The 22,124-nt window shown below is 36.8% G+C and overlaps 1 long non-coding RNA gene across 1 annotated transcript; it reads right to left on the bottom strand.

The window, feature by feature from the left end:
• Positions 1-11,684: 11,684 nt before the first annotated feature.
• Positions 11,685-15,649, bottom strand: LOC308192089. Its single transcript, XR_013948541.1, has 4 exons — positions 15,449-15,649; positions 14,674-14,741; positions 13,898-13,991; positions 11,685-13,231 (listed from the first exon to the last, which is right to left on the bottom strand). It is a non-coding gene; the product is annotated as an uncharacterized lncRNA (long non-coding RNA).
• Between the last annotated feature and the right edge of the window lie 6,475 nt (positions 15,650-22,124).

Raw genomic sequence — 22,124 nt, 5'->3', positions numbered from 1 at the left:
AGTGAAAGTGATGGACATTTCTGCGTTGATGGTCTTCTCATCCTAAAGTAGGCATCTGAAACTGAACAGCTCTCTTTTAAAGAGACTGCTTTTTTCCATTACTTCTAAGAAAGGCTTCAGTGGGATCCCATCCATGAACCCTGAAAAATCATATAACAATTATGATTCATCAAAAACTCAGCACATAGCAAGACTGCACAGAAGGTTGTAATCCTGTTAGCTAGAGCTGCTTGCCAGAAAACTCGGTATATTTTCTTACAGAAAGCTGGGTGCTGGAAAATGAGAAAGGCAGCTGCCTTAATCTCTGGTTCAAGAAAACACCAATTATAAAACTACTGAAAGTAGGAAGTTAGCTTTCATTAACCAATAATAATAATAATAATCCAACATGCTCCGTGCTCTTTTCATAGTGACATTTTGAACAGTGCCTTTGGTTGCTACCAACTGCAAGCACTGGATCTAAGCAGGACTTTTTTTTTTTTTTTTTAAATCATTGTGAAGAATCTGCTCATTCTAGAGTAAACTCAGTGTGCCCATTTTCATTCTCCCCCTACAGAAAATTGTATTTTTCAAAATAACAGAATTAAAATGAGGTAGTTAAAATGCAAGTTTTTCAATTTCTTTTTGATGAATTGTAGTATTAATCTACTCAAGAAACAAAGTGCAAGAATCATCATTTGGATTCTGAGTTGCTGTTAGTATTAACAGAACTCCTTTTTAGTCTTTAAACTTTTTTTGCTTTGGGTGTTACAAATATAAACCATCTGGTATGCCAGCTGCCTGAGTTTCTTTTTACACATACTGCAAGAGTGGGTGGAAAGGCTCCAAAAGTGCAGACATTATCCTTTTTCTGCTTATCATCATCATCATTATAATCCTCTTAGCATTTTAGTATATGGCTTTGCTTCTTTGTGGCCTCAGAGATCTGTCAATATGCTATAGAATGGAGTTTTTTTTGCTTTCAGTGAGTTCTAAGTGTGTATAAGGGGGCTGGAAATCTGGAATATAGTTTATTTTGGATTTGCTGTTCACCAGTTGCAATAATTTTATGCAACATATTTACTTAAATTTGATTACTATATTTATCCACTTGTCTCTTTTAGGCAAAGTTAATTTCTCAATACAATACAATTTAAATACAGCTGAAGAATACAAGTCAAACCTGAAGTTGAATTTTCTCCTCTGTGTTTCATTTCACTTACAAAGTTTTTCCAGGGCTTCTCAAAGTTGTTTCTCGTGCTCAAGTTCTAAGAGAGCAACAATTTGATTACGCCTTAGCTCCAAAATATTGCCTTTCTGCCTGAGAAAAGCAGAAAATGGAATCAGGAGTCAAAGGTGAATCTCTTGCTCAGAGAGATCTTTCAGTTTAAAGGAACTCCAAGGATTCTGGGCTAGTGTCCTTTCTGAGCATGTGAGCAGTATCTTGCCTTGCTGTAGATGCTGGATCCTACTGATAGGTTTCTAGCAAATGCCAGAAATTACACAGAACAATTCACTACAAGAAAGATTAAAACCACTGCTTTCAAAGAGGCAAGGCATAGTTAACTGTTTCTTTAAGGAAGAGAACTTAACTCCCAGTACCTTCTGCAAGCTGGGTGGTAATAATTTACCCAATTAAGCATTCATGTCTATCAGTTCCTGAGAGTCAGTAGTACTCAGTACATGTAGGTATTCAAACAATAACACATCCTTGTACAAGCCAGTGATTCCTGTGGTCACAGAACTCAGCAAATTTCTGTACACAACAAAGATGCAAAATCCAATGGAAGCCAATAACTTATATTACCTAGCTTCTCCCTAAGAAAGGAGATTGTGATGTTTAACTACCAGTATAAGATTATGAGTGTTGAGATTTGTGGGGAAAATAAATAATAAATAAACAAAATAAAATTTCAATAAACTTTCCCCATCATTACTCTTACATTGTTCTACAATACATCAGCACATATGTTTACAATACTCTGTCCTAAGAAGGAACAGGGAGGGGGTGGATGCTGCCTGGAATCTAGCTGAGCATTAATCAGGTGGGTGGTGAGCAATTGCATGTGCATTACTTGTTTTGTATATTTTTTTTATCATCATAGAATCATAGAATCTCCCAAGTTGGAAGGGGCCCATAAGGATCACCAAGTCCAAATTCTGGGTCCCCAAAGGATAACCCAAAAAAAAATAATAATAATAAATCAAACTGTGTATCTGAGAGCATTGTCCAAATGCTTCTTGAACTCCAGCTGGCTCAGTGCCATGACCACTTCCGTGGGGAGCCTGTCCCAGTGCCCAGTCAGCCTCTCAGTGAAGAACCTTTTCCTGATATCCAGTCTGAGCCTCACCTGTTACAGCTTCAAGACGTTCCCTCGAGTCCTATTGCTGGTCACCAGAGAGAAGAGATCAGAGCCTGCCTCTCTGCTCTCCTTTGTGAGGAAGCTGTAGACCACAATGAGGTCTCCCCTCATCATTATTATTTTCCCTTCCTTTTCTGTTCTATTAAACTGTCTTTATCTCAACCCATGATGTTGTTTTTTTTTGTTGTTGTTTTGTTTTCCAATTCTCTCCCCCATCCCACTGAGGGAAGTGAGAGGAATGAGCAAACGGCTGTGTGGTGTTTAGCTGCTTGCTGGGTTAAACCCCAACAGGCCGATTGACTGATGACACTCACTGAAAGTCACAGGTAAGACATTCTGAAATATAAAGAAGAATTGCACGTATTAAGAAAAAGAGCAAAAATAAAAAAAACAGCATTTTTAACATGTAATACATTAAAAAAATAGATTTAATGACACATCATTTTGCAATAACCATCTGTAATGTTTAATCTTTCAATTCAATTGCGCATTACAAAGTAATCTGAGCTCGTTATATCTACCTGCACAAACACCAAACTCTTAAGTAATTCTGTTGGTAATGGAATAATGGAATCAAAATGTTAGAAATCAGAAAATATATATATATATTTTTTATTTTTTTTTGCATAAACTTTCCTATGCAGCCATGTACCTTTAATGACAACGACCACAAGTTATTTTTGGGGGGAGGTTAAATCCATGAAGTGTTTTTTTTTTTTTTTTTTCCTTTGGTGAATAAAATAGCATTTGCAAGAGTCTAGTTAGATAAAATAAACTATTGCAAGTGAGAGGTGAAGAGATGCAGATGATGACAACATTTGAACACTTCTAGCTTATTCACACACTACTGGATATTGCTCACATTTTGTTATTAATGTACACATTGGGACCTAGAATATGAAGTTGATATGGAGTTGTTACTCCTTGTAGAAGAGTGTTTTACAGAGATAATTAGTAGTGATAAAGTGCTAGCTAGCAGTAGTGACTAAGGGAGAAAAAGTTTGTGGCCAGCTTGTGAATCATGAGTCATTTTATACTATATCCATAAGTTAACCTGCCTTGGGAGACCCTATAAGTTTTTTGTTTGTTTGTTTTGTTTTGAGAGTGAATTCATTTAAGAATTAATGACAGCAATCTTTAAAATGGCTGCGGAACCCCTGAAGACAACAGCTAAAATGCAGCAATGACTGGGAAAACAATTGAAAGGTTTTCTAAAATAAGAACTCTCTACTCATTTATACTGACAGGAATTGCTAGAGTTTGGTTTCCAGCACTTTTCATCTGTCATGTTAATATAAAGTTGTTTTTAATAAAAGAACAGGGCTATGACATAATAGATTTCTATTTTCTTTAGATAGATGCCCAAAAGCTTTTAAAGTTTCAAATCAATATATTATTAGAACAATAAGATACTACACATCATCTGTGCCCAAGAAAAAGGGGGCAAGTTTTTGTTTTAAGTCTGATAAGCAAACAGCCTTAGAGAACCACGCAGCATATCTTGATGGAAATCTTGACAAAATATCAACATTACAAATGTTAAATCATTTCATAATTCTACAGTAGCCAGTGCTTACCTGTGTTAGGAGACATTGCTTCTTGTAGTCATCTACTACAGGCAGAGCTGAGAGTAGCACCTATTCACTATTTTAACACCTCAACATCCTGTCATTAAACATTTCTTTAAATTGCCTATAGCTTCTATAAGAATTTAAGTAATTTTCTTGATGAAATTAGATAATTCAACTATGCTAATGATTCTGACAGTCTGTTTCCCAGTATCAGTAGAAATATTTTTTTCTTTTTTTGGGGGGGAAGGATCTATATTTGTAAAACAATGCCACAGAAAGGAACTGCAAAAAGAAAGTTTTCAGTAACTGTGAAGTGCTAAGGTGCTTCCGTTGTCTGTTCCACAGGAAAGTATGTTAGTCTACATTTACTCTATCTAGAAGATTTTTTTTTACATTTCATTTTGTCCGTACCGATTGAAAGTAATGTCCATAAAAAACAAACAAACAAACAAAAATAAACAAACAGAATGGCATAATTAGAAGACTTTGCTCACTAGTGGTAAATAAAAATAGCTTAGATAAATTGCTTCAGCAAATACTGTCATTTCTTCAATTCTGAGAGCTCAGTATTTTATTGTATTTTATGTATTTTATTTTTTCATGTATATTTATGTTTTTTATTTTTTTTTATATATTATTTGTCCATTTGTAGAATTTTACTGCATTTTTTTCCTTGTCAATCCCAGGATATAAAGACTTCATGAAGGTACTGAGTTCTAAACAATGTTAAGTAGGTAGAAAATTATTCTGAACTTTCTAACAGAGAAACCAGAAAATAAAAAATAAAATAAAATAAAAAAAAAAAGTAAAGTGAGGACTTCTGTATCTAGTCTTAACACCTGATTTCACTTTTTAGTGTTCCTTCAGGTGCAGCTGTAATTTATGAGGACTAGTAGTCCTTCACTGACAGAATCTAAATAGGATAACAAACCCTTCTTTTCATTAGATGTAATCTCCTTTACTGATTTAAGGTACCTGGATCTGTAGGAAGTAAGCCGGAATGATGAAGTAAAATTTCACCCACAGAAAATTTAGGCATATAATTAGGGTAGATATTTTCATTTATTTCACAGTCACAGTCACAGATTTCTAGGTTGGAAGAGACCTCAAGATCATCGAGTCCAACCTCCGACCTAACGCTAAGTACTCCACTAAACCATATCGCTAAGCTCTACATCTAAACGTCTTTTAAAGACCTCCAGGGATGGTGACTCCACCACCTCCCTGGGCAGCCCGTTCCAATGCTTAATAACCCTTTCGGTAAAGAAGTACTTCCTAACATCCAACCTAAAACTCCCCTGTCGCAACTTTCGCCCATTCCCCCTCGTCCTGTCACCAGGCATGTGGGAGAATTGACCAACCTCCACCTCTTTACAGCCTCCTTTAAGGTAACTGTAGAGAGTGATAAGGTCGCCCCTGAGCCTCCTCTTCTCCAGGCTGAACAAGCCCAGCTCCCTCAGCCGCTCCTCGTAAGACTTGTTCTCCAGACCCCTCACCAGCTTGGTCGCCCTTCTCTGGACTCTCTCGAGCACCTCCATGTCCTTCCTGTAGCGAGGGGCCCAAAACTGAACACAGTACTCGAGGTGCGGCCTCACCAGAGCTGAGTACAGGGGGACAATCACTTCCCTAGACCTGCTGGCCACACTGCTTCTTATACAGGCCAGGATGCTGTTGGCCTTCTTGGCCACCTGGGCACACTGCTGGCTCATATTCAGCCGACTATCAACCAATACTCCCAGGTCCTTCTCGGCCAGGCAGCTTTCCAGCCACTCATCTCCCAGCCTGTAGCTCTGCTTGGGGTTGTTGCGCCCCAGGTGCAGGACCCGGCATTTGGCCTTGTTGAACTTCATACAGTTGGCCTCAGCCCATCGCTCCAGCCTATCCAGATCCTAATATCCTAATTTCATATCATATTCATGAATGTTGGGGCCACAACATGAAGGTGGTCCAGGAAAATTTCAGAGACTAATAGGGGGTAATTGGCATATAAGAATCAAAAAGCTGTGAGAAGCAAGGCCAGCAATGGAAGCTGAAGCAAACTGGACTATGACTTTGTACAGGTATTTAAATCTGAGAAAGGAAAAGAGTGGTTCTGCTTCTCTTATACGTTCCACCAGCTTCCTTTTTGGTGGCATTGGCATTTGCCTGCTTCTAACTGAGCTGGGTCAGAGCAGAGGACTCATTCAACAAAAACAAAAGCAGTTTTATATTGGCTTAGCTCCTGAACAAGACCACTGATGAAGGTCAGATAAATGTCAAGTGCTGACACAAGGAAAGAAAGTAAAGGGGACAGACATACTCCTTTGGCAGATACGATGAAATTAGCTGTATCATCAAGTCACACTTATAAATTCTGGCTCTATATCAATCTCTGATGGATTTTTTCTCTCTGTTTTCCCCATCTTCCTCTCTTCTAGCTAAACCGTAATGACCCGTAGGAAATGAACCTCCTAGTTTAAGTAACTGTAGGCCTAAAATTAGGCATTGTAAACACAGACATACAAACACACTTATATTGTGCATTTATACATTTAACATTTAAGACACAGTTTGTGCAGTGATAAATTTGCCATCCTGTAGTTAGCTGCAATTGTCCCATGTCACCCCATTTCAATTCACCTGCTAAGTTCAATCATCCATTAACCAATAAATCTTTAAAGCCTTGCAAGCGACATGTGTGCACAAATCAAATTATCTATTAACAATATATCTCAACAAAATGTCTATGCGGACTGAAGACCTCCTGCACACCACTTTAAAAATAAGTTCCCTGGAGCCCAAAACATAGAAATTGATTGAGTGCACTAATGTATTCTCATGCATTCCTCTTGATGCCGAATTTGTCTCATGCACGAAAGACTTCGCAGGGCATTACACATGTTCCTTATTCCTTGCTCTTGAAGGTGTTAAGCTAACAGTTTCCAAGTGTACCTAAGCACGTGCAAAAAGCAATTCTTTGCAAATATATCTGAAAAAATAAAACCCAGTCTCAGGAGTGAAACTTTGCCGTTATGCCATATTGGCTTGAATAAGTCAGAACTATTGAGTTTCTTTTCAAAAGAGCTTATCACATCTTGGCACACACAGTAACTGTAGTGAAGGTGAAAGTGAGTACTGTACATGGCTACCAACAAGATGTTTTATCTCATTCCACTTTAACATACCCCCCAGTCTAGCGTGTCATTTTGATCTCATTTCTATTCAATGTGTTTTCCCTGGATTTTCTTAATTTCTTTCTGGATCCTGTTGTTTTCTCAATTTTAACCAGTTATTTACAGTTTCCATAGTATCCTCCCCTTTGTCTTTTGTAAAAAGGAAATAACATGCATAGTCTGGTTTCTAGTTAAGAACAAGATATTCCAAATTAAACTTGAATAAACACTCAGTAACTAGTAGCCTCATTTAATCAAATAATAGGCTTTTAAGAATGCTATATCTTTATGATATATGTTTCTGTAATGCATATTTACGTAAGAATAAATATAGCCTGGTACTGTGCCATTGGATTGGATAGGTATAGATAGCGTATGTAAAAATTTCCCCAAGCAATGCCTACAGGAAAGCATTGAGGCAAGTGTATTGATTAGGCAGCTTCTGAACTGTTCCGCCTTGCCAAATATTTTGAATGAATTTCATAAGGCAAGACGTGGTAAATGACATTATGTCTTTCCTATTATAACAAATGTGAGTTAATTTTCATGTAAACCTATTCAGACAATTTCTTTATATGATTTACATATGTATTTTGTATTAAACTAGTTACCCTAAAGAATATACTGTGTAACATATTCTGTTCTATTAACAACGGGAAATCAAAGTTAATCAAACTTACCAGTTTCATGTTTATATTCGAATGCCCCTGCAGCATTGCTTTTAGACACCAGTTAATATATCGTTTACACCACAAAATTTTATGATGGATTTTTCAACTTTCTTATGATGTAATTTGCAGTTTTAAGAGAAATAAACGGCACCCTGTAGTTAAGCACTCTTCCATTTTAGTCTACAAGTAACTATGAAAATCCTTGTTTATTCCCATGCAGTGAATATTTTTATATATTTGCCACTGCATTTAAAAGATCAATACTGATAAGACAGCTCAATGAAACAGTAATGAATCTGAGGTACTTACAGAGAAATATTCATTGAAAGGGACTCTTCCCAGTGCTAGATCCAGTCTTCTTTTTTTTTTTTTAACATGTTCAAAGATTGATATTTGGAAATGGATTTCATGAGGCCAGACTCTATGATCTTTTCATGGGAAGACTATCAGCCTCAGTCAAGTGGAAGAATGTAAGGAATATGACTAAATATAGGTGACAGGAATCTCATAGCTAAATCACCTTTAAGTGAAATGAGCTCAAACAAAAAACAAAAAAAAAATTCAGATAAACATCATTTCAAAATTCTTATACCCTTTTTATTGTAAATAATCTCAAGCTACAGCCAACAGTTAAATTTTCCAGGAAATATATATATTATTGTTTCTGCCAAGCAATATTTAAAACCTTTTACATCCAGCCCTCTCATCCTCAGTGAAATCTTGTCATTAACCTTAATAAGAGCAGAATGAACATTAAAAATAAAGATTTCAGTTCTTGTAACAGCTGTTACAGAACAAAAAGCCTATCTAAACACATTTTATTATCAGCAAAATAAGAGAAATACTACCTGAAACCGTGTCCCATACAAATTTAAATTTTGAATCATCTAATTTTCATATAATCAGTTTTAAAAATTCACAGCTGTTGAATGTATTGACTAATGTTAATAGAGGCTTTTTGTAACAGACCTTCCAAGATAGATGAAAGTTAGTCTGTAGCTTTAATGGGCTCTACTATGCAAATAAGATTACAAAATGAGGTTCAGAGGTCATCATATGTGTATCAACATTAAGCCAGAGTACAACATGGTAATCAAAAGGATTTCTTAAGATTCTCTGAGAAACAAATACTTTCTGTTTTAGAATCACAGGAGCTTCTGTGATTCTGTTCCAAGGTGTTTAATGTCAGTGTCTGCCCCATCCCCTTCACCCAGTCTCTGCATACGGCTTGTAGATGAGCTCCTTAAGGAGAAGTCTGCAGGACTTTGGGACGTCCCCAAAGACGTGCACTAATGGAAGGGAGGAAAGCCAGCCACAGAGACAGACCCACTCCACAGAGTGCTACACACAAAACCCGCAAGTATTTTGCATCTGCCATCTACCAGCAGCTGCAATGCCTGCTAGCAGTGGCCACTCCAGCAGCACTCAGGAATGCATGGCCTTGATGGTGCTTTGTACAGAAATCTCTGATTTGCTGAATAATATTCAATTTCCTTCAACAATGTTCTTCAGCAAATTTCTTCAGAAATGTTCACCTCATATTTCCAATTAGAGGCAACCCCTCCTCACAATGGAAAGCAAACTGTATTATCCGTGTAAGTTTCCTCATAAAAATCCCTTTCAAATCTCATGATTCCCAATCCACCACTTCCCTCTATTTCTTCTGTCTCTCTTCCCTTTTCTCCACGACCTCTTTTCCAGTCATTTGCATTCCTCTGGGTTGACATTTTGTCTTGTCTGTCATTGCAGAGCTGGAGGAGGCAGCAGCAGGAACAGAAAAACCAACATCTCTCCAGATGGAGGGATGGGAGAACACATGCTCCCATGTACTTGTGAACATGGAAGTGTGAAGGGAGATCTGCATCAGACCAGGATAAGGTTTACGGCATCTAAATCCCACCTCAGGCCTGACACCTAATGTTTGCTGTTGGATGTCTGTTCATTCCTACATAAAGCCAACAACAACAAAAAAAAAACAGTAGGTTAGGGCTGTTTGACTAATAAAAAGAAAACCTTTTTTTTTTGTTGTTTGACTAAAAAAAAGAAAAAAGAAATCAGCTACATTATACAGATATATATATACATACATAAAATCATAGAATATCCCGAGTTGGAAGGGACCCATAAGGATCATCAAGTCCAACTCCTGACACCGCACAGGTCTACCCAAAATTTTAGACCATGTGACCAAGTGCACAGTCCTATCGCTTCTTAAATTCAGACAGGCTTGGTGCAGTGACTATATATATACATACTACATATATGACTACATATACATACATACACAAAAACACACATGTATACACACACGTTTTACATTATGTGTAAGAACAGAATAACCATGTATTCTGGTTTCACATATTCCTAAAAAAGAAAACAAACAACAAAACATTCCTCAACTTCTGACAAAACATTTTTTTAGCAACAAGGAATCAAACATTTCAATGAAAACTAAATCTTTAAGAACCCTCAAAGTCCAGTTCTGTCAATTGTCTGCAAAAGAGACATGATTTTGGTAAAACGAGACATATTCAACTTACCAATATCAGCGTAAAATGCTGTGGCATTTTCTAGCATCCCATCTGATAAATCAACTCCTTTTTACAGGTACTATAACCACTGAAAATTCTCCCCTTAGGCAATCTTACCAAGACAAACAGTAATTCTGAGGTACAGTAGTATTAGTCATCTATTCAAACAGACTTTTTTTTTCCTTAAAAAAATATTTTTGTATCTGTAATTTGGTTGAATCACAAGTTATTGTCTATTTCTCTTCTGATTCAGAATGAAAAAGAGGCTATGTGAAGCTGTTGACTTGAGTAGTCTCAATTATAATTAAACAAAATCTTAAGATAAAAAATGCATTTAGAATGGTTGATTTAGTATTGTTTCAAGCTCATAAGGCCTGTTCTCTTGCCTTAATACTTTTCAAATACGACAATGAAATAAATCTTTATGAAAATCTGTTGTTTTTAGGAAAATTACAAGAGAATTGTTTCCTGACGACATCAATTATTGATTATTTTAGGGAAACTGTTAGTTTAATCCTAAATCAATCATCACTTGCTTGATTTATGATACAATAGAATAATTAAGTTCGGAAGAATAATCATGTTTTCAGATTTTGTTTTTTACTTTTACACCAGTTAAAACATTTATTCTGTAAAACAGCAATGAACAATGATCTGCCTGTCAATACTTTTTTAAAATACGTATGCTATTTATTTCCTGAATGTAATGAGAATTAGATGTCTTAGTGCTTTGCACTTCAACATTATGGAAGTTTTTTTTTTTTCCCATATTTGACTCTGAGTCAGGAAGAAAAACAGGAGTATTTAGTAGTCAGATGAAAAAGTGTTCTTGCTGAGATGGCTTACCTTAAATTCCAGTAAATGAGCATCCTGGAAATGTAATACAGATATATAAACGCTCAAGTACTTATGGTATCTTTTGACCTTTACCCCTCCCTGGAACAGTGGACAAGTGCACCATTCCACAGAATTAGTAGTTTTCAAGAAAATGGTATTTTCTCTACATTAGCTACCAGTTCAAAAGCTTGATTAGCCTCATGTTAAACAATGCTTGTTTAACACAGATTTATTTTGGAATATGATAATGTAAACTTAGTCATTTATGTTTAATTTATTTGTACTGCCTAGACAGCTTCATATTATTCTGCATATTGTGCTAAATTTTTTCTGTATATTGTTCCATACTGTTTCATGATTCTCATAAAAACACAGCTCATTATGTTTTGACTTAGTTCTAGAATTTGTGCTTATGATATTTTGGGATGGAGAGATTTAGTTTTGTAACTGTTTAGGTATTATTAATGTTATTAAATGTACTCTTTCAGCAGAATTTTCATTGTTAACCACTTCTGACTGTCGTTTTCCCTTTTTTTTCTTCTTGCTTTGCCTCTTGTTTCAGCACTGGGCTGTAAGAAAACTACATGCTTTTTCTAGCAGATTCAGACTGTAGGACAGCTGAATAGATATATTCAGTAACACATAGTAAGTGCTCTCAACAGTATAGAATGATGCAAAATATTTCCACTCTGTGTAGTAATATAAACTTTAAATATTCATCATCTATCATTATCAAGCTACAAATATATATATATATTTAGAGAAAGATTTGTAGTCTTTATTGATAGACAACTGCTTTATTTTGAAAACTTTTTTTCTACATTGTTTATTTGCATTAGACTTTTTTTTTTGCATACAACTTACTTTGATATTAAAATAACCCTTCTGTTGTAAGGGGAGCACTAGCTTCCTTTTATTTTGTTTGGGCTGTTTTCTGATTAAGATGGAAGCCTTGAACTCATTGGGAAATCAGTGTTAACATTAATACTGTTATCTCCTTAGGTTTAAAGGCCAAGAGATGTTGGCTGAGGGCTTAATGTTCTTCAGGCTCAACTGATGGAGACTTTATAGCATTTTTCTCATGCTTTCACTTGTGACTATATCTGTACTAACACACTAAACAGTATCAGGGCTTGTTTATCTCTGCAGTTAACTGACAGTGGCTAGCCACATCCATGCTTAGTGAACTCCATTAGTTGCTCGAACAGACAGGCCACATACATGGTAACTCACTGGAAAAATCCTTGCTGTTCCTAACTACGTCTAGGAATTGTTTTAGAAAAAGACATCAAGCCAAAGGGAGCACACCTGTATCCTGACATTTAGTTTGTTTGTATTGTCTTCTCTTTTTTGTAGAAGAGCAGTTCAATAAGTTAAAGTAACTGTGAGAAAATACAGAATTATAGATACTGTTCTGTGATTTGGTCTTCTGCATTTGAAGGTAACTGTATAAAACCTCAATTAGTGGTTATGTATGAAACTTTTTGAGAGCTTCCCTGTCTAATTCTCCTATAAGAGTACTTTTTTCAGCCCTTACCTGTAATTTGTTTCTACACACTAAAGTTATCTCACTGTCTTACTATGTCTTAATGGTTCCAGCTGTTAGTACTAGCCTTTAATAAGGAAATATACCACTCTTGTTAAAATTTGTTGTTGGTTTTGTTTAAGTATATCTATAATTGGTTTTTCTGTTTTTGAAACACATTAATTTTATTACTATAACATATCAAGTAAGAAATTGTTCAAAATTATCAAAACAATTTATACAAAGCCATATAGAGAGATTGAGATGTTGACTAGACAATAACGTTGAACAGCTACGCTGTCATCTTGCAGAGGGGACTCCTGATAGAATGGAGCATGACAAATAATTTGAAAACTTGCTTCTTTGTACATATGGATTGCAAATCATTATAGGCATGTGTATATAAATACATATGCTTAATTATATTTTACAACAGGTGGGTATGTAGTGTAAAGCAAGCACAAAAGTATTTCCGAAAATATCCTGAACTACACATCAGGTTATTTGAAGTACATAGTGGCTGAAAATTCTTGAAGAGAAGGATATTGCACTTGCAGCACTTATCCACAGCCATGAGCTTCTAAAGAGGAGCGGGTGTGAAGCTGTGAAGAAAAGCAATTCCATTCTCAGTAGGCTATCACAGTACATTTTCAGAAGTTTCTAATTGAAGATATGCTTCATTTGCCTTGGCTATAAAAGAAGTCACATTTACTCATGATTATGTCTGTAAATGAACTCATAAAAAGTACTTGTGAAAAAAAAATTGGAAAGCATTTTTAATTATGTGAAGTACATTTGGCTTTTGAATTTTCTAGCAAATATTATAAGAATCAAACTCCATTAACCTCAATAATTTCAAACTATTTTAATTGCAGATATATTAGCTGTATTAGCAATATGCTTCATTCTAAAATGAAAATGTTAAATATTAAGGCTGTCAAATTCAATATATGAAAATAATGATACTCAATACATTGTTTATAGTCCATAAGTACAGTGGATCTTTCAGAATGTTGTGATGAAAGTTTTTAATAAGTTTAAATAACAGTTATGAAAGATGCAAGCAAAATCAGATTTGTGACAAAGTACTGATTTCACTACGAATTAATTCTACTTGTATATGATGACATGACCACTTTTCCATTTTCCAATTTCTTCCAACTGTTTGTCCTAGCCCTCCTCCCCTTTCCTCCACCCATATCATTACTGTCTATTTAACTTTACTTCAGCAAAGACTATGTATATTTCAGCTGTAATCAATACCTCACCATTATGAGATAGAGGTCACATTAAGGCTCTTTCTCTGAGAGCTCAGAAAAGGAAGGAAAATACACAGAGGTTCCAATATTTTCTCTGTTTTTGCTAAAATAAAAGAAAACATGCTATGTCATATAATGTATCAGGGGTTATTCATGCTGTAACATCACTCCAGGAGTTTATTCCTACAGAGGTTGAATTTGTGTTGTTTCCTTTTGAAATCTATCTAAACAGACTAGATATTTCACAAAATAAACTGTCACAAAAAATGCAAGAATAAATGCATAAATTACCAACTTACATTTACATTGTAAATTTACTCTACTCTCCTTTCAACAATTCATTTAAACTACTCTGTTTCTAATTCATGTATTTGAACAAGGAATGTTATTGAGCCAAAGGAATAGTATATATGTAGTATACATGTATGTCACTATATAGTTATTATATAATGTACTTCTATAGTTTTCTGGGTTTTCAGAACAAATTGAGAAAAGTTAAAGATGAGAAGTACTGTTATCTGTTGGTTTATTTTACTGGCAGTTTTAGTAAGTTAGTCAGTTCATGAAGTTTATGGGCACTTTTCCTTATTTATCTAATTATGGGTACCCAATAGGCCAACATATGCAATTTAATGGTGCAATTTGCAAGAGTTACAAAAAGCAGGATCCCTGCTGAAAATTTAAAGAGGGAGTGTACCTATTTTCTGCTTCTATTACTTCATATAATGGCTTCCCAGATGAGACAGCATAGCAAGCAAACAAAATGCTGATGATGCATGACTTACACCAACTGCTTGTGAATTGAAAGCAGATGTGGACAGTGGGAGGTTGGCCCTCTCTAAATACAATACAACTAAATGGAAACAAAATAAAACAAAAGACAAGTTTACAAGAAATATTCAAGACTGTGTCTCATTAACAGTTAAAATCTCTTTCCTTTTAAATACACAGGCATAAAAACAATCACCATAACAAGAAGGAAACTGTATCAAATATGTAAAATAATTTTATATTATAATGTAAATAAATAAGGGACAGTGGCATCAGTGTGATCTGGTATATTGATAGGTATCTATCAGATTTGATAGGATTTTTAGCTTTAGAAAACAAATATCCGTAGCATTCAAAAGTTAACACCTACAAGTATCACTATCATTGGACTGTAATAAACCCATTATTTCGCAAAAATAAACAGAAAACAACAACAAAAAACTTGCTAAAGAAAGTGGGCATGATACAAATACATATTTTGTGTAAGCATACTCTTAACAACTTATATGCTCTTGAAAAGGGAAGAGCAAACAGGTCTGCCTCCAGCAGCACAAGTTCCTGAGTCTGTCCACTACTCATTGCCTATAATTTCATTATGCATTTTTCCACTTCCAACTACTCCTTATCATAGCATTCTGAATAATTGTAATTTCTTTGCTTCCCAGGTGGCACTGCATTTCTTTCTTATTGACCCTTCCACAAATTACTTTTATTTACTAGCTTTTGAGGTTCTGCCATAGCAAAACTTCTTCTAAAAACAAAATACTTCAAGAGATTATACATACTTACCAAGGAAATCAGCTCCAGGGCAGATACATTCTTCAGCCGAGGGGGAATTGAGGCAGTCAGGGCTTTTTTTTTTTTCCAGCATAGAGGCCACTTAAGGCAGCTGAGGCAGCCACCAGACCCCAACAGCCATTACAAGGGATGCTGACAAGATGCAAACAGAGCTAAGGGCAGCAGCAGCAGGCCGTTTAAGTAGGGCGTTGCCACCATTTTGCAGCCACACCCTGGTGGTATAAAAGCAGCCCCTAGGGCACACTGTAAACCAGATGTGCAAGTGGAAGAGGCTTGGTAGTTTGGATGAGGTAGTTCAAGGGGGTCAAGGAGGAACCTAGGGAGGATTATCTCCTCCTTTTCTCACCTCCCTTTCTCATTCTCTTTCCTCCTTTAAAATCTCTGCCTCTTACAACTTATAGTTTTAGTGAGGACCATACATGGCTTGGCTGCCATGAGGGGCCTGGCAGAGAGGTGAGTAAAGAGTGAGGCTTCCCTCACTGTATGAGTGTCATTTGGACAGCATGGTGACTCCAGCTCCTCTCTTCCTGAAGCGGCAGGAGCAATGTTGTTGGGGCTGCTAATGTGGTGTGGGTGGGTGACAGCAGAGGCTTCAAAAAGCCCACCGGAGGTGTCATCACTGCCATTTTAGTGAGGCATGGGTGTTGCCATGTCAACAGTGACCCCACTCTTAAAAAAGCCTTAGGGTGGGCAGCAATGTGGCCACGTCCACCAGGCCCTGGGAAGGAGGAGCAGAGCACCCTGTTAAAGCTGCTGTAGAGACTAGTAGCTGAGCCTAGTGGTTTGCCATGGCTGCATTCCAGTGGAAGGCTATTACTAAGAAAAGTGTGGAGACCCAGAGAAAGAAAAGTTATATTAAGAAATAACTAACTGTTGAGAGAAAATGTATTGAAAGCTTAAATCCTGAAAAGCTCTTAAAATATACAAGGAGAGATGTGTTTGAGAGGCAGAATGTTGTCCTTCATTATTCCTTGTAATATATTTAGGTTTAATGGAGAATAAGAATCTCGAGAATGTTGTGACTTCTGTGTTCTGTAAGACAGTTCCTTATTTACAATGTAGAAGCTAATAATTACAGACCTTCCTGAGCAGGTGAATTATGTGTAAGTATAGTCCAAGCTGTATTCAAGTGCATGCCCAAACTCACCACATATGAGACAACATTGAATTTTGAAGGGTAAGAGATACCATGACAACAATAACTCTTAAAAAGTATGGTTGTTGGATGCCCAGTCAAGCATTACACTGGTACAAGTCCTTCTTTCTGGTCCAGTTTCTGCTATCAGTGTATCCAATGTGAACTTCTTCCTCAGTTTAGTGATCTAGAACAGTAGTACTTAATTCCAGTCTTGTTAGACTTATGACTATCTCATTAATACTGTATGGATGAGATAGATCAGATACCAAAGTAGGTCAATCTGTTCACTTCTCCCTAACATCACAATCATCCTGGGACAGGAATTGATACATGTTAACTAATTTCTTAAAAACTCTTTCAAACAGCAAAAATTGGGATGATTTATTTTTCTGTGTAGCCAGTGTAGCAAAGGTGGAGTTCATTCCATAGTTGAAGCTTTGCACAATGACACTTATCCATCCTGTGCTCTTGGTTTAAACACTTAGTTAGATGAAATGGTGTGGCTGTTTTACTCAGGTGGGCAGCTCACCTCCACCACAACAGCTCTTTCACTCCCCCTCCTCAAAGGGAAAGAGGGAGAAAGTAGAATGAAAAGGGCTCAGGAGTTGAGATAAGGACAGAGATCACTCAACATTATTATCGTGATGGGCAAAAGAGACTCAGAGTAGGGAGACTAGTAAGATTTATTGCCTATTACTAACAAGCTAGAGAAATGAGAAACAAAGGAAAGAAACCAAAAACACCTTCCCCCCATCCACCCTCTTCTACCTCCTCTCCCTGAGTGGCACAGGGGGACTGAGGAATGGGGGTTGCAGAAAGTCTATAGCACTTTGTCTCCGCTACTCCTTCACGGTCATTCTCTTCCCCTGCTCCATGTGGGGTCCCTCCCCTGGGATGCAGTCCTTCCTGAACTGATCCTGTGTGGGCTTCCCACAGGCAGCAGCTCTTCAAGAGCTGTTCCAAATATGGGTCCATACAACAGAGTCCATTCATTGGGAACAAACTGCCCAACCTGGGTCCCCACTGGCAGCAGCTCCTGCCAGGTCACCTGCTCTGGCTTGGTCCCCTCTCTATGGGCTACAGGTCTGACCCAGAGTCTGCTCTGGCAGGGGTTTGCCACAGACTCCTTTTGTGCAGGTCCACCTGCTCCACTGTGGTCTCCTCCATGGGCTGCAGCATGGAAATCTGCTCCACTGTGGGACCCATGGGCTGCAGGGGGACAACCTGCTTCACCATGGTCCTCTCCACAGGCTGCAAGGGAGCTTTGGCTCCAGCACCTAGAGCACCTCCTACCCCTCCTTCACTGACCTTGGCATCTGTAAGGCTGTTTCTCATTCCTTACTCTCCAAGCTGATGTTGCCCAGCAGTGATTTTTTTTTTTTTTCATTTCTTGTATATGCTCTCACAGAGGCGCAAACAACATTGCTTATTGGCTCAGGTCTGGCCAGCGGTGAGTCCCTTTGAAGCCAGCTGAAACATCTAACATGGGACAGCTTCTGGATGGCAGCTCCCCACTACCAAAACCTTGCCATGCAAACCCAGTACAGATGGTACACACACAAGAACAGTGTCATGCAGACTCATTCCTTCTATCCATTCCACTTCTATATATGCTCTTAGTTCTGTTCATATGCTGTGCAGTTCAGTGTGGAAGGATGGCCTGGTCCAATGATTCCTTCATTGAATCGGTGGAGGTCAGGTCAGAAATCCAGGAAGATTTTATTGTTTTTCTTTGCACACCCTACAGGTGACCTGACATGAGGAAATGTGTTGCTTCTACAGTGTGCAGGATATTTTAGTATCCACCAATAAAACTGGAACATCCTTTAGGGACGGAAGAGAAAGAGTCAGAACCATGTGTCAGAAAATGGCTATATTTTCATGGGTAATACCAGATCCTATTGAAGAATGTCAAGTAGGAGGGTTAGGTAACAGCAGTTAGGACAAACAATGAGTTTCAGATATCTGAGGCAGGAAAGATAAAACCTAGCCATCAGGGTCAGAAAGAATGGCAGAAAATTCATTTTCCCTAAAAAAATAAAAAAAATAAAAAAAATCCAGGAATCAGTTACACTGACCCACACTGACAGGCTTCAAGAACTCATTGACCACAGGCAATCATACAAAGAGGGATGGAGCTGAAGGGGTACACAATACACTCCACAGCAAGGGCATCTATCCCTGGTCAAAAATATTAGATCAGATATCAGAACTAGTGAACACAGGATGAGTCACAGTATGACTGTAGTCAGTTTTTTTACCTTTATCTTTACTGATGTTTGATGTATTTACTTGACTAAAAATCACAAGGAGGAACATTAAGATGGAGTTTACAATAATATTGTATATAATTTGTATTTCTACTGCACATGCAGAACTATAAATGGTAATAGATATATTTAGCACAGGAATATGAGGCACAAAGTTGAAGGTCTTTTGGTCAGAGTGAGAGATACCCTTTTTTGGTTTATTATACCTCTCTAGAGCTATTTTGATGGTTCAGTCCACACTGGATCTGTTAGCTGTGTCAGACCATAGCCTGAAAAAAAAAAAACATTTGTATTTAGAGAACTGGAATTAAATAAACAAATGCAATAACAGTAGTTTAAAATAAAACTTTAATAAATGTCAAGAATAAGGGAAATTATTTATCAGAACATGTTTTATATGTATGAGTTCTATCTGGAAAATAAATATTGTATATAGTTGGCAAACTGACTGAATTCTTCTGGTTACTTCATCATGTAAAACTTTAGAATCGGTATATATAATTATTGCACATTTGGTCTGAATGCATAGCCTACCAATTGCTTTTCTTCTCTGTCACTCCCATTTGGTTTCTCAAGTTTGAGCAAACTAGTCACTGAATTCATCAATTTAGATAACATAGAATAAATAAGATGTTCTTTCTGCACCTGCAGAAGGAGCAGGTGCTGTCATAAGTGGTTTAGCACTTCAGCAGACTGCTTCTGTCTGCATACCAAGAGACTTTTGCTAATTCAGTGGTTTGATTTCTTTAAAGATTTGGCAGCAAATATGTTCTACTTCATAGTTTTGTCTTTTAAATGAAATTTAATACAGTATAACAAGTTTACTCCTGACTGCCACTCATTATCTCAATTAAAGAGATATTTGCTTTTATGCATTAAATAAGGATAACCACTGATTTAAATAACCAACTATGGATCCGTCTTTGTATATGCATTTAAATACCATTCCAAAATTGCTCTGTGGTTTGTTTGAAATGCCTTAGGAGTGTTGCTTTCAAATAATGAGCGATGTGTGATACAGTGGATCTTTCCCTGATGATCAAGGTCCTCCTGGACATTTCTTGCCTTTCAAGTAAAATATTACTATTAATCCCTTCTCAGTGAGGCAGGTTGTCTTCATCTCCTAGAACACATGAGGAATGAATAATAAGATGAGCAGTTGATTTTCACTCCTTTCTTCAAAGAGGCAGGGCTGTTTAACCTTCCAAAATACATCACTCCACATTTCTATGTTGACTTCTTTTTTTTTTATCTTTTCAAAGTTTGGCTGTCTTTATCTTACAGAGCTCAGGAAGGGCTTGGTAATTTTTAGTCAGTGCCTTGATAGTTTAGCTATAGTTTAGCTAATGGACCACTCGGTGTATAAGGAATTGGCTGGATGGTCGCATTCAAAGAGTTGTGGTCAATGGTTTAATGTCCAGGTGAAGACCAGTAACAAAAATAATACAGACTCCCTCAAGAGTCTGTATTATTCAAGATCTTTGTTGGTGACATGGACAGTGGGAGTCAGTGCACCTTCATCCAGTTTCTGGATGATATCAAGTTGAGTGGTGTGGTCAACATGCTGGAGGGAAGACATGCCATCCTGAGGAACCTCGACAGGTTTGTGAGGTGGGCCTGCATGCACCTCCTGAAGTTCAGCAAGGTCAGGTGCAAATCACTGTGGCCATCACTGTAGCTTATTCACTTATCTTCATCTTACAGAAATGTGTGACGTGCTTGCTGTCCCACTGGTGCTTTGAGGAATGAAAATTGGATGCTTATATTTCTAGCGCATAACAAACGAATTAAATGTAACTAAAAATTCTGTTGTCTCTGATATTTGAGTTGTGTATATTAATACATGTGTGACCATACTATCTCATATAAATCTTAATTACTGACATAGTCAAACGTTACCCGTTTCCATTTTAACACATTGGTCACATTTACCAGCTTGGTTTCTTACTGTCTTTCAACTACAGGGCTTAAAAATGCACCAAATATTCTTTGAATACTTATACTTCATCTAATGAAGTCAATATATTCTGTGAAAATTCATCCCTTTTTAGATTTTTTCATATACTCTTTCATGAAGTCATAACCTTAAATATGCATAGGTTGATTTACAACTGGATGATGCATGTGGTCAGACTGACATTATTCTATCATATGATGTGTAAAGCCTACTTTTGAAGTATCCATCTTGGGGAAAAAAAAAAATAAAAGAAATGCATTTCTACATTTCATGAGGTTTTATAGGAGTTAGCGTATTATTAAAAATGAATAAATAAAATCATTTAAACTTAATCCCATCCAATGGACTGTGACATATCTACCTAAATCTGAATTTCAGATACAGCAAAAATTTCTGTTGTTGCTTAGCTTTTACTGATGAAATTATGGTAAAGACAACTGGATTTCAGCTACTAATCTTAATGGATGTTGGACTTTACACTTTTTTTTTTGTTTACAATTTGAACAAAAGACTGTGAGGAAGCACTTATTTGTTGCTATTATATTTACAGGAAGATAGGAAGATATTCCTATCCCCAATATAACTACTGAGAAGCTATATATATATATATATATATCAATATTTAATAGTGCATTTTGCATTCCAGGTATAAATGGGATAGCTAAATAACAGTGCATTCTGCAATTCAGGAAGAATGTCTCATATAAGCCTCATAATGTAATAATGGAACTGCGTGAATATTGCACTTTTAAAGGAGAGTGGACTTTGGCTGGTATAAGTCTTGTAGGTAGTGTGTGTCCATATGCAGTGCATTACAAACTGTTCGAAAAAGTTTATTAATAAGTAATATTTTCAAAAAAAACATGTTTTTTAATCTTTTTTTCTGCATTCTACTACTAAGATGGTAGGCTGAGGTTAATTGAAGGATTTCTCAAACATAGTATATTAATTTGGCAAAGAGAAACTGCATATATATATATATATATATATAAAATAGCATTACATTTACTTGCAGCTCATAATACTGTTCTCTTAGAGACCCGTATCAGATGACTCTCTGAGGAGTAATTTATAAGACAGAAGACCCTTCCCCTTCCCCCCTCTCTATATCATGGCCTACAAACAGAAAAAAATGAAAATATAAGTGTATTAAGGAACTGTTTGATATGTCCTGATACAGATGTATCATGAATGATTAGGGAGGAGTAACCCTAAGCACCGTTACAGGCTGGGGGCTGACTTGCTGGAGAGCTGCTCTGCAGAAAGAGATATGGGATTTCTGATGAACAGCAGGCTGACTGT

This window comes from Anser brachyrhynchus (genome assembly GCF_964034855.1).
Source record: "Anser brachyrhynchus genome assembly, chromosome: 3".
In the NCBI taxonomy this organism is placed as follows: domain Eukaryota; kingdom Metazoa; phylum Chordata; class Aves; order Anseriformes; family Anatidae; genus Anser; species Anser brachyrhynchus.
Note: the sequence above shows the minus strand (reverse complement) of the source record. Positions and strands in the feature narration are given on the sequence as shown.